The sequence below is a fragment of the Lolium rigidum genome, chromosome 6, assembly GCF_022539505.1.
Source record: "Lolium rigidum isolate FL_2022 chromosome 6, APGP_CSIRO_Lrig_0.1, whole genome shotgun sequence".
Lineage (NCBI taxonomy): Eukaryota > Viridiplantae > Streptophyta > Magnoliopsida > Poales > Poaceae > Lolium > Lolium rigidum.
Window position 1 is genome coordinate 301,139,484 of NC_061513.1, and position 13,562 is coordinate 301,153,045.

A 13,562-nucleotide genomic window follows, 5' to 3' on the forward strand; every position below is an offset into this window, starting at 1 on the left:
GCAATGAGAGAACCACCAAGAAAAACACAAGAGGGGGCGACAACGGCGACCGGCGATCCAAAGGATCTCTCACCCACGTGGCATCGGAGTAGGACTGGAGCTAGAACGAGTTGGAACGAGAAAAGAAGAGACAAAGAGAGATCGTCCCACGTAAATAGCGTAGAACACTAAGAAGGTGACTATAGTGGACCGAAGTGGGAGCGAAGACAAATTTGATGTTGTTCTACAAACCTCTGCACTTGGAGGCCCAACACTGTCTACAAGAATAGAAGCGTGCGTAGACATCAATCTCCTACATTTAACCTTCACTCTAATCTCTTGAGCATTGTTCTTGAAGAGACTCTGCCAATCAACATCTACCAAGAGACCAAAGACAGATACAACTTGGTCTAAGCTATTTCACTCACGCCACTTTGCTTGCAAGCCAGTGACTTTTATCCAAGTCTCCTTAAGCACTTCTACAGGTTCATGATCATCATTCCAGGCTTCTAATTTCACCCAGATACCTTTCTTTATTAGGACAAATCTGGGATAACCAATGACTTCCTCAACCCTGAGATGAGGTGGAAATTTGACAATATAGCCATCTAACTATCCCGGCTCTCTAATCTACCAAGGCCAGTTTGTTTTGTATATCTTAGCAAGCTCAGCATACAGTTCCTCTTTGGAGAGATCACCACCTTCCACTACCACTATACCACAATTTTAGTAGATCGAACAATATTGATGTGGCATCTCAATATAGTAAAATCCAAGACATGTAGCTATATTTCCAACAGACTTAGCCATTTGTTGAGGCCTTTTCCTCACATGGCAATCCTCCACCAGGTGACTAGTGGCTTTGCAGATGAAACACATAGCCTTCTTCACACAAGAATCTTGGTGATGGCTTGGCTCCCCACATCACATATAGATAGAGCTGGTGTAGCTCATATGTGCAGTAGTTTCAGAAATAGCAGATGGTGACTGATATTTTATGAGCTTCTTCTTACATTTTGCAGAATTCTTTGCTTTCCCAAGCATCTCACCTCCCACTGCTACATTTAATGATGTTGTGTTTGTTGTTTGAAGTCTGGCTGCTGTGATGCAATCCATTGGTTCGATTGCATACCAAAAGCAGGGTTTCGAGGGAACTATATGTATATTTTTTACCGCAATATATTTACTACCTATGAAGATATATGTTACCATAAAACTGACCCTCGGTTATTATGTAAAACCATCCATTTTCACCTTTATGCGCAATTGGCTAATTTTTATACATTATTTTGGTTTCTATTTTTGGTCTCTAGATTAAATGAAAATGATCTCCATATATCTACATTTATTAGAAAGATATTGTACAAGATATATATGCATTTATAAGATACCAAAAAAGCAACCCTGATTTAGGGCATTTATGAATTAAAGTTTCCTCGTTAGCACGATTGTCCACTATAAAAGCATCGCCAAGCCCTCAACGCAGATCATAGTCAGGAATATTTTCCAAAGTTTGGCATAACCTCCGACAAAATACAACCTAGCTCTTTCTCCAGCAACAAGAAAAGATGAGGTCGTTCCACAAGATAATGCTACTAGCACTTGTCCTTGCTGCACTATCCTCAGGTACACATTTTGGTGCATGTTCTTTAGGTGTATGTTTCTAATTTGTATGGCCTTCCTTATCATAATATTTTGCAACACGAACATAGATGTGTTGGTCAAGGTGACGGCGAATGGTGGTGCCCCGATAACCCGTGAAGACTGCAAGCAACTTCCGGTCGCTCCTGGGCCATGTGAACCGGGGACTTGTCTACATGACTGTCAAGCCAACATAGGTCCCTATGCGATTGGCATGTGTGTTTCAGAAGGATGTCAGTGCACAAATTGTACAATACATGTATGGAATTAGGCAATATCCGCAGTTCCAGTCTTTCTTGAATTAATAACAATGATGATATTATGTTCATAATTCAGTAGTACTGCAGACGAAATTGAGAGAGCATTTATGGCACGGGGATACTATTTAAGACCCCTCGAACTGCTGCTCTAAAAGACTTCCTAGTTCTCTTTTTGTTCTTCGTTCTCATCCCAATTAGGATCTTTATCGAAAAAATTCCAATTGGGATCGGTAATAATCCGAGCACAACACTTAAATCTCTAACCTCATATATTAGTATGGAGTCATGGTATAATTGAAATAGAATATTGTCAATATTTCGTCTAGTGGAGATGCTCTAAATAATCAATATAGCTAGACCAATCTATCGCAAACCATTGAAAGATAGGCGGAATTCGGTACCTGATTAATGCTAGCAAGCAACCAAACCATGAGCAGGTCAACCGGTAGCTGCTGCAGCCTACATCTGACACTGCAAATTCGTCGATGACGTCCACGGTTGAGCAGCTGGAAGGATGGCCATCGTGGTCGTTGCTCACAGTGTTGATCACGTAAAAAACTGTTTTATCAGTAATTAGAACAAGGAAGAAATAACAAAAGTAGTGTTAGGAGAATAGCAACTTGTATTCCACGGGGCCAAAGGCCACAATATGTAGTACATGTACATGGTGAAATATGCAGGGAATCCCCTAATATAACTACTGGGGATAATAAAATATAGAAATATCTCTCTAGCACCACCCCCTTGAACTCATGGTCGATCGAAAACACTGAGTTTGGAGAATAGAAAGGTATGTTGCGCTCTAGTCTGGTCCTTCGTAAAGAAGGCTACCAACTGCAACTCTGAAGGCACATATTAAAGCGAAATAATCTAATCGTACACACTGACATGGACAAAAGAAACATCAACACCAATATACTTGGTAAGCTCATCCTTCATAGGGTCACGTGCAATACTGATAGCACATGTACTGTCAGACAAGAGAGTCGTGGGTGTCGTAACAGAGACACCAAAATCTGCAAGTAACCACCGTAACAAAGTCACCTCAGCAGTCAGAAGAGTCATAGCTCGCAACTCAGCCTCTGCACTCGAACGGGAAACTATGGTCTGATTTTTTATCTTCCATGCAATGAGAGAACCACCAAGAAAAACACAGTAGGCAGATAGCGACCGGCGATCCAAAGGATCACTCACCCACGTGGCATCGGAGTAGGACTGGAGCTAGAACGAGTTGGAACGAGAAAAGGAGAAACAAAAAGAGATCGTCCCACATAAATAGCGTAGAACACTAAGAAGGTGACTCTAGTGGACCGAAGTGGGAGCGGGGACAAACTAACGAGACTCCCGAGAAGATGTCGATAACAAGTCGGATCAGAGAGAGGATCACCGTTAGAGGCCCCAAGAGAAATATTGAGCTCCATAGGTGTCTCGGCGGTAAGCTCATCAGTAAGACCGGCAGGATGAAGAAGGTACTTAATATAATGTTCTTGGGATATAAAGAAACCATCAGAGGTGGACGAAACCTCAATCCCAAAAAAATAGTGAAGCGGACCAAGATCTGACATACACTACTAGGAAAAGGCTTACTGCTGGCGCACCTATTTAGCTTACTGCCGGCGCACTACCGCCCGCCGATGCGAACACACTGGTGATATGCTGCTACTGCCGACGCACGAGTTGGGTCGCCAGAGGTATCCAGAGATACTAACGGTGCACTAAGTTTGGTTCGCCAGCGCTATTGTTTTTTGGTAATAAAAAAAATTTGCGCTCTCCACACCATGATTACTTTCACTTCATGTACAGAGCAGTAAAAGAAGTACAACTGGAAGGGACATTTACGGAGATCACCCTAAAAAGAAAAAAACGCAATCAACTATCAAACGTCTTCCTACACCATGTCGACGCCCTTGCCGCACGCGGAGCTCACCGTCCTTGCCGCCGTGGCCGTCGTAGACGGGGAAGAAGTGCTCGGGCACAGAATCTCACGGCCGCGCAGCTGCTCGTCGCCGTCGCTGGTCCGCCAAGCAGCCTGGCCGCGCCGCTGCTCCTCAAAGCAGCCTGGCCGAGCGGCTGCTCATCGCCGAGCCACACCACACTGCTCTCCTGGCCATGCCGCTCTTCCGTCAAGATGTCTGGCCGCGCCGCTGCTCGTCTTCGTGCCCCTCCTCCTGGCCACGCGCGCCGCTCCTCCTCAGGGTGGAAGTGGAGGAGGAATAGGGTGCGGAGTGGGGGCGCCGCCGTGGTACATGTGGAGGAGGAAGAGGGTGGGGAGTGGGCGCGCCACCAGAGGGTGGGTAGTGGGGGCGCCGCCGGAGGGTGGAGACTGGGGCCTCGGGGCACCACCGGGGTGGATGTGGAGGAGGAAGAGGATGGTGAGTGGGGGAGCCGCCGAAGGGTGGAGAGTGGGGGAGCCGCTGGAGGGTGGAGAGTAGGGGGCGCAGCCGGGGTGGAGGTGGAGTGGAGGAGGAAGGGGTGGAGGACTGGATCGAGGTGGAGAAGGACTGGATCGAGGTGGAGGTGGACTGGATCGAGCGCATGTGTTCTGGTTGCGTGTGTGCCTATTGAATGTGGACGGTAGAGAAAAGAAACGAAAGGAATAAAAGAAGAGGAGAGAGACGTGTGTGTTTACCGGCGCACGTCTTTAATGCCCGCCAGTGCTAAATAGATTTTGCCGGCGTAGCAGTCTGGTGCACCGGTCAAAACTTGGAGTAGAAATCAGGATGGGCGTAGCCGTAGTTCAGACCAGAATATCAAATAGTACCGACACACTAAATTTTGGTTTCGCCGGTGACATTTGAATACCACTGGCACGCTGAAAAGGTGGTGCGCCGGCGGTAAATACCACCGGCGCACAAAAAATTTGGTGTGCTGGCAGTACGCCGAGCAGCTATAGGATATTTCCTAGTAGTGATAAGGCAATATACTCAGAGTTGTCAGCAGTGATGATCATGTCATCAACATACAGAAGAAGAGTGCGACCACGAGGAGAAGAGTGAACAAACAGCGCCAGATCATGTGTAATGGGAGAGAAACTAGCAGAAATGACCATAGAAGCAAAGAGCTCAAACCATGCATGAGGGGTTTGCTTAATGCCATAGACAAATCAGCGAAGACGGTAGACCATGCCACTTGTGACGGAATACCCAGGTGGTGGTTGCATATAAACCTCGAAACTCATCATTAAGAAATTAAGGCATTCTTAACATCAAGCTGAGATACAGACCAATGACGAGTAGAGGCCACAACAAGAAGAGTCCGAACAGTGGTCATGTGAGTGACAGGAGCACAAGTCTCATCATAGTCGTAGCCATGGCCCTGCTGAAAACCTCTAGCAACGAGTCGAGTTTTGTATCGCTCAAGAGTACCATTAGAGCGGGTCTTAATCTTAAAGACCCACATACAAGTGATCAGACGAACACGGGAAGGAAGAGGAACAAGCTCCCACGTGCCAGTGCGCTCAAGCGCAACAATCTCCTCAGCCATAGCGAGTTGCCATTCAGGATGAACAACAGACTCACGATAAGTAGTCTCCGGGATAGCAGATACACTATAGCTAGCAGGATTATAGAAATCAGGAGAACGACGAGGCCGGGTACGAAGAGAATAAATCGCTGAGACGGTACACCAGAAGTAGAGGGTGCATCTGATGACTCGGTCACAACACGTGGACGACGAGTATAATGAAAAGGAAAAGTAGGATGAGAAGGAGCAACATGAGGAGATATCGGTGAAGAGGGTGAAGACGAAGGAGGCGTCGGAGGAGACGAATGAGACAGAGGCGGTGGAGGAGACGAGGGAGAAGAAGGCATAGGACATGCCGGAGGTGACGACATAAGGGGAGGAGACGGATACGATACATGAGGGACCGGGGAGGAGAATCAGGTAAAAAAAGAAAGGAGAGATCCTCCATAAGGAGAGATCCTCCATAATAGAGGTCGAGGAGGTCGAATGCGGATAGAAAGAACGAGGCTCGTCAAAAGTCACATCCTGAGAAATGCGCATCCGACGAGCCACCGGATCCCAACAATGATAGCCCTTATGCTCATCACTATATCCAGGAAAAACACACTCAACAGATCGAGCGGATAGTTCGGTGCGTTTAGGATGAGAGAGGAGAACATAGCAAACACAACCAAGCAGATGAAGAACATAATAGTCAGGAGAGCGATCATAGAGTCGCTCGAGAGGAATGCCACCTTGAAGGGCGGCAGAAGGCTGGATATTAATGAGATACACCGAGGTAGAGATAGCCTCAGCCCAGCAATGAGGCGGAAGAGAGGAGGCAATTATCATCGCACGAGCAGTCTCAAGAAGATGATGGTGCTTACGCTCAGCAACGTCATTTTGGACATGCGAATCAGGTCAAGAGAACTCAGAAAGAGTGTTGTGCTCAGCAAGAACACCACGCAAATGCTTGGAGATATACTCACCAACAGAATCAGCACGACACACATGAATTTATGTAGAGAACTTAGTGAGAACCATGGCTGCAAAACGCTTATAAATGGAAAGCACCTCACTACGAGAAGACATGAAATACAACCAAGTGTAACGAGAAAAATCATCTATAAAGATTATATAATATCGATGGGACTCTTTCGAAGCAAAAGGAGCCGGTCCCGAAACATCAGAGTGGCAAATCAAAAGGTCGCTGAGATACAGACGCACTAATAGGATAGGGTAACATAAGAGCATGTATTTGTAAGAGTTGCCCAAGATCACACACACAAAGGTGGATCCAAAGTTTCAGACATCGCCGAAAAACACGGAAGAACAGATGAACCCATCCTGGAGGCAGTGTTTTGCGACACGTCAACCGTCTTTTATGTTCTCCTTCGTATTATTCATTAGCCCAAAATCCCAACAATCGGAGCGGGAGAAGCTTGCCATGATCCACACGATGTGTGCACCATCCCGCGCTGCAGTGGATCGTGGTGATGCAAAAGAAACGCAAAGTCTTCCTGGGAAGTACCGATCAGGTTATACTCCAACAACAAGCATACAGAAACAGCAAGTGATAAGCTGCAGGTCAACATGTTTACGGACCGAGCAATTCCAAATTATATTATGAGTAATTTTTAAGATCTCTGTGGGGTTCCATGAGGATTACATGAAAATGTGCAGAACTTCTGGTGGAGAGAGGATGATAAAAAGAGAAAGGTCCATTGGGTGGCATAGGATATTCTGACCAGCCCTAAAAATTTGGGAGGGGTTGGTTTCAGAGATTCCAAACTCATGAACCAAGCCATGCTTGCTAGGCAATGCTGGACATTCATTAAGATCCCAAACAGCTTGTGTGCTATATTACTAAAACTAGTTGAGTGCCCTTGCGTTGCCACGGTCTGTCTAGCTTGGCTTACATATTGATATAATGCATGTGAAAATAATATCTATAGAATAGATTGGTACATAGTGTTCTAGAAAATTTATATTTCCTTTTCCCGAACGATAAAAGCTAATTGAACATCTATTATATACTAATAGCAAAATAATTATGTTTTTCGAAGCATCAGATTAATCCACATATGCTAAGAAAATATAGACCGATGATTTTAATCTAAACGTCTGAGATTAAAGGATAAATGGTGTTACGTGCAACAATATATGTGCACAATAGTAACCAATGTCACGTCAAAATTAGATAACACATCAACGTGTCATGTCCGTGTACGATAAGAGTCTTATTGGTAGAAGGTTTAATATAACGGATGGGGCATTTCAAAAAAAAAAAAAAACCGATGGGGAGTTGTATTGGCATACGTTTTAAGCAGATTTACCAGTCGTGCAGGTTCAATTTTAACAAAAAGTTGTGCATGTTGAGAGCCCAATACGTCACCGAACCATATACACATATGTAAAAATAAATTAGATCTAAACTCTCGCTTGAACATACGTACTTCCTGAATTCTTCGGGCTTTTTTTTTTTTTACAATCAAACAGAGCTTCATTGATTAAGTAATGGGATTACAGTCCTTCGACAGGACATTCTCTCGGGCTTATTAGATTGATCAAATATTCATGTTAAGCTTTTGCATGTAATTCAACGTACTCTTTCTCGCCACCGACCAGCGGCCTTTGAGCGGCCGCGGCAAATGCCACCGTGCTTAAAGAGATTGGACCCAAAATAATTAGCCTATGCTTTTGTGTGTGCGCTCACTACCTCGCAGAACGCCGAGTCAGTTAAGAGAAATATTGTGTGCCATTTGGCACTGTCTAGGTAGTTAGAAGCTGATCGATTTGTTCACAAATAAAAGTTTATGTGTGCTCGATCAAGCTACCTAGCTAGCTAGAATCCATCAAAAAAAAAAACTAGCTAGCTAGGCAGAGCGTGGTATATGGGAAGATGTGCTAGAATGCTTGTGCCAGAATAGTATATTTGTAATAAAATTCGAACATGAATTAATGCTTCTAAGATGAATAAAAAATATTAAATGAAAATAGTAGTTTTACTATGATAGCTTAGTTATCGACATACGTATTCGCGTACGATTATTATTAAGTGGATACAGAGGACACATATAATCTAAAAACAGTTAGAAGGAAAGTAGTAGTTGTTTTGACATCAAATTCAATCTAAAAAAATGTAAACAAATATTAAAATTTACTTACCATTTTAATTTTAAAATAAGTGAAACACACTTCACTACCAAAAAATTGATATTTACCTAAATCTTCAAATGCTTATACATGCACCCAAAAATTTATCTAAGTGTTGTGTCATGTTGTTGCTTTCTCCATTATAATTTTACACCATATGGGCTATAATTATCAGAACACATATGACGAATTAGAGAATTTGATCTAAATAATAAAACGATAGACAAATAAATTAGCAAGCTACCTACAAACGATATTTAAACTTGACTATCAATAGACGTGAACCGATACGTCTTCCTAATTGAGCATAAGATAATCTGACCATTAATCTGATGTATCATTATACAATATATAATTACTAATTGATCTTAGCAACTATATATAAACTTTATGGGAGCTAAATTTTTATTTACACTCATATAGGATTTCTACACTAAAAATATATAAAAAAAAGTGAACATAAGATCTAACCTCACACTAAAGTAACTCAAAAATAAATAGAACTATAAAATGGTTTGAGACATATTTAGATGTTGCCCTCGCATTTGCGAGGGCCACCTTGCTAGTTTATGCATAAAGAGGAAAAGCGCAACTTCTTATTTATTATTAACTGAAATCTACTTTATGGCGGCCTTTAGATATTTTGGAAGAATGTTAGGAATGTGTTGGTCAGCTTCATTTGCAATTTTAGGTTACAAAAAAAAACTTCCACATGTGGTAACTGTCTTTCGATCAATGTTTTTGTTCTATCCCACCTCACAAGTAGACACGATGTTTCACTTCATTATCACACAACTCTGCCTTGTAATACTTTCTCTACCAACCTATATACTCTCCCCATGCTTTGCTTCCAGGCAATAACATAAGCTTCGCCTATATCTCGTGTAGTCTCAAGATAACATAAAGTACAAACAAATATATGGATCAAAGCATTGTATTTGAATTACGCGCGCTAAATGATAGACTTCTGTTTCCGGCTTTCATTATATAATGCACACAACATATTTAATTATAAGTGTAGTACTCTAATAAATAACAAAGATTAGAACAAAGCAAAGAGAGATCAATATTTTCAAGGATGCAGATTTTTGGTATCAACATTCTGCAAATTTAGGACACAAACTCAATAATTAAGGAGAAAGCAAATTCCTTCCATTTCTCATATACAGGAATGGGATGAAAAGCTAGGTGTTGCACTTGTACGTTGAATCATTCTCCTCACTCAACCTACAACTCATGTGAAACAGTCGTAAAACGAGCTGACACAAGATGTATTGGTGATACCAGAAAATGTAGAAGCTATAAAAAACAAAAGCTATGATCCTTGCCTCTGAACTCTGAAGTAAATAAGTTACCGTGCAAATGACCATTTTTCTGCGACAGGTTTCACCTCTTCTTCACTGATGCCTTTTTAAAGCATCACAATGAATATCATACCAGCGAATAATCATTAAAAAATGCATGTGCCAAATCAAGTTTCAGTAATTAAAAAAGATTATGTGGCGATGGAGACCACCTGCAACGCCCTATTAGCTCTACCTCCGTCAGCGAGCGTTGTCCTGTGTCTCTTCCATTATTCCATAAGATGTGTATTCAGCCGAATGTGTATATAGAATTACGACTTACGAATGCTTAGTGAAAATGTATATTTATTATTGCTTAGATTATGCCACATCTACCTCTACAACTAATTAAGCCACATGGTAGATTCAAATTTAGTTTATGGAATTACTTCTCTAATTCGATAGCTTCCTCTACACTTTCCTAGAATAGTTTTGAATCTTGAAAGTTAAATGATAAAATCTTGGTATTTACATAATGATCGCTTACGTATCAATCCTAAAATCTCGCTTACATTCAGTGACAAGATGAATCCGATCTCCTTAAAATAAACATGCACATTTATACTTGTATTTAGAGGAAAATGACAGGTCTCTAGAAATCACATGGTCCAATAAAATGGAAAAAGGAAATCAAGGAATGGAAAATATGTATAATGGAAATAAATACACCAAGTGTAGCTCTATTTGTGCAAGGTATAGCAACTCTCAAAGGAAATTTCACATAGATTCAAGGTGGGAAACTGCAACAGGTGCGCTAGCCGCCTAGATGGCAGTGTCAATTTTTATTGGAGACTCGAGAAATATTAATTACCATGACGATGCTGGTTTGAAGGTTTGACTCACATTATGCTCCAGGTTACAAAAATATTTTTCTTGCGCGTAGGTTACCAAAAGCTTTGCTAGCAGTTATCCTTAATAATCCTCTAAGCTTGTTCACAACAAGGACATGCAATTGCAGGGTTTTCCAGGACATCCATACGAATTCCTTGCACACGGGATAACACTGAACACCAAAAGAAGCTCGAGAAATGAGAACGAAAAAATATATATAAAGAAAAACCTAAAACAGATAAAAGTATTGATTGTCAAGTAGCAGGAGAAATATATAATTGACAATTTAACAGTTAAAACTGAGAGCACCATATGCTCAGAAATTACTCCATCCGTTCATTAAATAATGTCTCAACTTTGTCTAAATTCAGATATATATCTAGATACGGTTTGGTACATGTATATATGAAAATGACCGTTAGGGGGCTGTTTGGCGAAGACGGGGGCGATCTCGCTGCCGGCGGTGATCTCGCCTCCCAGACGTCGCCGGAAACGCCTGTTCTCTCGCCGACGTTGTCATGGACACCACTGACGGGTCAGGTACCCTCGCCGCAGAAGTTTTCGCCGGAGAAGGTTACCGGGAGTCGTTTCTGGGCCTTAATGGCGGACGAAGCGGAGGACTCTGATCTTGACGAGGGTGAGGATGAGGAAGGGGGAGAAGATGTTTCGCCCACAGGAGGTGCAGATAGGTCATTAGCCTATCTCTGCCGCACTCCGGTGCCGGTACGGGATGCGGACCTCGTCGAGGCGTCGTCTGAGCTGCACCGGCGGCAGTTGAAGCGGCTTAGGAAAAGAGATGAGCAGCGCATGGCGGCTAGATCGGCGATCTTCTTCTCTGCACGCAAAGGTATGAGCTCGTCTTCTTGGACGCCTTCGGGCATCCAGATCAAGAAATCGGCTGTTCCCAAGAATCGGATACTTGAGCCTTCTGTTTTTCTGGATGAAAGCATGGATGGTTGGACATTAGTTCGTCGGCGACGTTGGTCGTCGGCGTTCAATGACAATCTCCGAGATCTGAAGATGAAGAATAATTCGATTTCAAATGCTACAGGCCAAGCCGGGTTGCGGGCTTTGGTCAATAACACGCTTCTATCTTCCGGCCCAACTCCATCTCGACAAGTTGATCTGTCGGGAGATGTGCGGGGTCCGAGATTTGCAAAAGTTGGAAACCAGACTGCGGGTTTTGCGTTTAGAAGATTTTTAGGGCTAGCCTGGAAGAAGTCCGAGGCGGCGGCTCCGGTTGTCCGACGGCGCCGCGTCGAGGTCGCCATGAACGGGGACGGCGGCCGCGGTGGTTTCAATCCTGGCCGTGGTGCTTTCAACCGTGGGAGAGGAGGTTTCGGAGGTGGCCGCGGTGACTTTGGCACCGGTGGTGGCCGCGGAGACTTCGTCAATGGTGGTGGCCGGGGTGGCTACGGTAATGGCGGTGGCAGGGCTGGTGGTCAAGGTGGCTACGGTGCCGATCGCGGTGCTTTTGGTCATCCTCGTGGTGGCTTTGCACAGCGGGGACGTCACCAAGGACCTGGCCGTGGTCGGGGCGGCTACGGTAATGGAGGAGGTTTTGGTGGCAACAGATTTTTTACTCAAGGTGAATCAAGCTCTTCGGCAGGGTCAGATTATAATGGAAATTGGGGAAGTAGCAATGATGCAAATCAGAGGGGAGGAAATTTTGTAAGCAACAACAATGGCTATGGAGGTAATAATCAGAGATGGAATCATGGCCGAGGTGGGTCTTATGTTAATAGGAATAGAGGACAGGAATCGGAGGGAGCTATGCGGAATGGCATTGACGCTGATCTCTTACAGCAAACGGTTCAGGCGGTGGTGGCGGCTGTTACAGCGGCGACAAAGGTAGCCGAAGCTCCAGTGATTCCTGTTCCCATGGCTGCAGGGCAGGATATTGGACCGGTTTCGGGTACTGGTCAAGGTGGGGAGGTACCGGCTGCGGCACCAAATCCCATTGCTATACAGTCAGAGAAGGTTTCTGAGATGCATGAGGGTTCTGAGACGATAGCAACTGACAAGGAGAATGAGGTTCAGGGAGCTTTGAAGAAGAAAAAGGAAGATAAAGCTGGTTGTTTTAGATGTAAGAAACCTGGGCACTACATTGATGATTGTCCTACTCCATATTGTGATTTATGTGAGTCTATCCATCATGTCACATCCGCTTGTCATCTGCTTAATGCCCCAAAACCAACAGCTATTCTACATGGTTATGCTAATGAGGCACTTATGTTTTTCGAGCTTGCATGTGGAGTGTTTAAGCCCAAGGCAGAAAATCCCAAACTGGCGAAGGTGACAGTTGAGGGGGATATCCTAACTATACCTGAGATCATTGAACAGCTTAAGAAGATTGTACCAGCAGAGAAATTTATTTGGGAGGTCTTTCATCTTAAGGATAATATTTACAGAGTCAAACTCCCTAGTAAGTTAGAGGTCCAGAGATTGAAGAACTTTGGCACATACATCTGTACTGACAGAGAGTCTCGTCTGACATTTGATGCCTGGTCTTCGGTGGAGGAGCCTCTTTATAGGCTGCAAGAGGTTTGGGTTCGAGTATCTGGTTTACCATCAGATGTTAGATCAGATTACCTTGCCTTATGGGGAGTTGGAACTTTGTTCGGGAAGACGTTGGAGGTGGATATGGCTTATACGCGTAAAAATAAAGTGTTACGGACCAAGATCGGTTGTCTAGATCATAGACTTATTCCAGCAGATAGTGAGATGTTTATTAGAAGGGGATTCTATAAATTACGTTTTGAGGTAGAACTTGAGGATAAGGTGCAAGAGGTCAATATGGTGGATGCAGAAGATGACGTTGATGGTGACAATGGGGCTAACCAGGGAGAAGGGAAGAAGGGAAATGATCGGGATGTGGATATGGATAGCAAAGAAAAGGAGTTGGCGGAGG